Source organism: Neophocaena asiaeorientalis, unplaced genomic scaffold (genome assembly GCF_003031525.2).
Source record: "Neophocaena asiaeorientalis asiaeorientalis breed wild unplaced genomic scaffold, Neophocaena_asiaeorientalis_V1.1 scaffold140, whole genome shotgun sequence".
Taxonomy (NCBI): Eukaryota; Metazoa; Chordata; class Mammalia; order Artiodactyla; family Phocoenidae; genus Neophocaena; species Neophocaena asiaeorientalis.
The window spans coordinates 961,055-964,140 of NW_020173729.1; the positions used below are offsets into that span (position 1 = coordinate 961,055).

General features: G+C 40.9%; 1 pseudogene across 1 annotated transcript; it reads left to right on the forward strand.

Moving 5' to 3' along the window:
* Window positions 1-607: 607 nt before the first annotated feature.
* On the forward strand, window positions 608-1,327 carry LOC112403412 (retinal rod rhodopsin-sensitive cGMP 3',5'-cyclic phosphodiesterase subunit delta pseudogene; annotated as a pseudogene). The gene has a single exon (XR_003003901.1). The product of XR_003003901.1 is annotated as a retinal rod rhodopsin-sensitive cGMP 3',5'-cyclic phosphodiesterase subunit delta pseudogene (transcript).
* The last annotated feature ends 1,759 nt before the right edge of the window (window positions 1,328-3,086 follow it).

Consider the following 3,086-nt stretch of genomic DNA (forward strand, 5'->3'; position numbering starts at 1 on the left):
GCATCCCCTGCATCGGCAGGCGGACTCTCAACCACTGCGCCACCAGGGAAGCCCTCAGGCATTGTTTTCCTTTAGTTCACTGCTGTTTTGTCCTTGCCCTGGCCCTCTTCTCTACCAAAACTTGCTCGTAGGAAAGGAATTAATATTTGCTGCTTATATTTAACTATATTTCCCCCAAAATGAAATAACTTTGTTGCTTATTATGAAAATGTTCTATACGTATAAATACCCAAACATCATAGAAAAATAGAGAAGGAAGTAAGAATTACTCTTAATCCCACCATCTAGAAATAACTTGAGATTTTTAGGAGTATCCTTCCTTATATAAAATACTTTATTCCTTAGTCAAATGGAAATTATTTGATGGCTACTTTTAAAAAAAAAGCAGTATGTCATGACATCTTTATCAATAAATATAAAACCATATCATCACTTAACTGGCTACATAGAATTTATACGTGTGTGTATACCCACTATACTTGATTTCATCAGTTCCATTGTGATGAACGTTGAACTAATTTCCAATTTTTCCTTTTAAAGAACATTATTGTAACAAACATCTAGTATGTTCTTGCTTTAAGTGTAAAATAATAGAAAGCTAGGAATGAGAAGGGATCAGGAGCCGGAGCTGAGGGGAATGAGGCCGGTCCGGGTCTGGACTCTGCCGCTGCTCGCCCGAGGTCTGCAGGCCGGGATGCGGCTCAGTCCTCAGCTCCTGGGCACAGTCTACGAGGCTCCCCCGGGCCAGCGTGGGAGAGCCGCAGGCGGCGGCCGCCGCATCATGTCAACCAAGGGCGAGCGGGCCAGGGAGATCCTGAGGGGCTTCAAACTAAATTGGATGAACCTTCAGGATGCTGAGACAGGGAAGATACTCTGGCAAGGAACAGAACACCTGTCAGTCCCTGGAGTGGAGCATGAAGCCCGTGTTCCCAAGAAAATCCTCGAGTGCAAGGCAGTGTCTCGAGAATTGAACTTCTCTTCAGCGGAGCAAATGGAAAAATTCCGCCTGGAACAAAAAGTTTACTTCAAAGGGCAATGCCTAGAAGAATGGTTCTTTGAGTTTGGCTCTGTGATCCCTAACTCCACATACACCTGGCAATCCCTGATAGAGGCGATGATGTCAGCCAGCGTGCTAACTGGAAATGTTATCATAGAGACAAAGTTTTTTGACGACGATCTTCTTGTAAGCACATCCAGAGTGAGACTTTTCTACGTTTGAGAGAAGAATATGTGTGCATTTCAAGAATTCATTTTTTTAGGGGGAAGGAGGAAACTGTTTACTTTTTTCCTCTATACATTTGATTTTTGACACTTCCACCCCTAATTCCCTCTATGGCAAAACCCACCTGCGGCCACCAGGGGACCAGCTCTGTTTAGGTACCAGATGGCTTTTTTCTCTCAAGCCACCATCTTCAATTGACCAGATTAAACTCCCAATCCCAGGCCAGGGCAGAGGGCATGCCTCAACTCCTTCTTGGAGTAGACACGAGGACAAACACATACCACAAGCTGTTCACCCTCCCTGCCTCCTTCTTGGGCCCTGAAGGCAACACATCTTCCTTTGGCCCCTGGTTTTGGGAAAATTTAAGTTCCTGACCCACGTTTAGTTTTTTCCTACCATTTCTATTTCATACATTCTCATACATTTAACTTGTAAAATAGACTGTGATATTATTGTTACATAGTGAATTAAAACATATGAATTAAAATAATAAAAAAAATAATAGAAAGCTAGAGCTGAAAGAGTCCTTAGAGACTAGCTAGTTCAATGCCATCATTTTGTGGAAGAAAAACAAAGGCATAGAGAGGATAAAGGGGAGTAGAAGCCAGGTCTTTTGACTTTACATCTATTAATCTTTTCAGTCTACCCCACTACCATCTTCCTAAAAAATTGCTTGGCTATTAAAATGCCACTAAGTGGCACTGACTTTTTTTTACTCCAGTAGCCAAAAGCCTGTGCCTTAAAACTTAACTCTTCCCAGGGTTATTTGCATTTTAATATTGGTTGTTAGTTATGCAATAAGTTAAAAGATTTATATATATATATAATATATAAAATCTTTAGAATGAGGTCAGGGAATACCTCAAGTACTTGAAATTGTATGTGGCAAGCTCCTACTTCAATTTCTGGCCATATTTGGTAGACGTGAGGAGTGGGAGTTGAGAAATAGGTTTAGGCAGTAGTTGGGGTCTGTAACAGAATACTGATGCTCACCCACAGCTTTGAAACACTTCCAAAAGAAGGGTCTAAAGCTTTGGCTTATTTCAGTTTCTGCTATGGAAGGTCCAGAGCTAGATGCTTAATTAAGTGTATTTTGATGATTAAGATGATGATGGAATAGAACTAGCAGCACTGAGTTGTTACTTGTACACACTCAGCATAATTGGGGGCTAAATTCTTGATCTAATTATTGACTTAAAAAATTAGTCTATAATGTAGATCATCTACATTAAATATCATGGGATCTGTTAATTTAAAAACCCATGAGAGGGACTACCCTGGTGGCACAGTGGTTAAGAATCCGCCTGCCAATGCAGAGGACACGGGTTCGAGCCCTGGTCTGGGAAGATCCCACATGCCACATAGCAACTAAACCCTCCTGCCACAACTACTGAGCCCGCACACCACAACTACTGAAGCCCACGCCCCTAGAGCCCATGTACCACAACAAAGACAAGCCACTGCAATGAGAAGCCCGTGCACCACAATGAAGAGTAGCCCCCGTTGTTGCAACTAGAGGAAGTCTGCACGCAGCAACGAAGACCCAACGCAGCCAAAAATAATTAATTTATATAAAAAAAGAAAAACCCACAAGACACTGCTTCCTAGATAAATAACTCTTTCATAAGGAAGGGATTTGGAGTTCTATGTGATTTTTGGACAATTACTTGAACTCTGAGTTTCCTGGTTTCTTTATCTGGCAATAAGGATAATGATAGCAATTTACTTCATGAAATTGAATAAAAATGATTATATGGCATTTGGCAAAAAGAAAATGATAAATCTTTTAAAAATAAAATTTGCCATACACAGAGGAAAATGAAGAATGGTGTTTTTGATAAGAACCAGTTACTCTACAGAATAA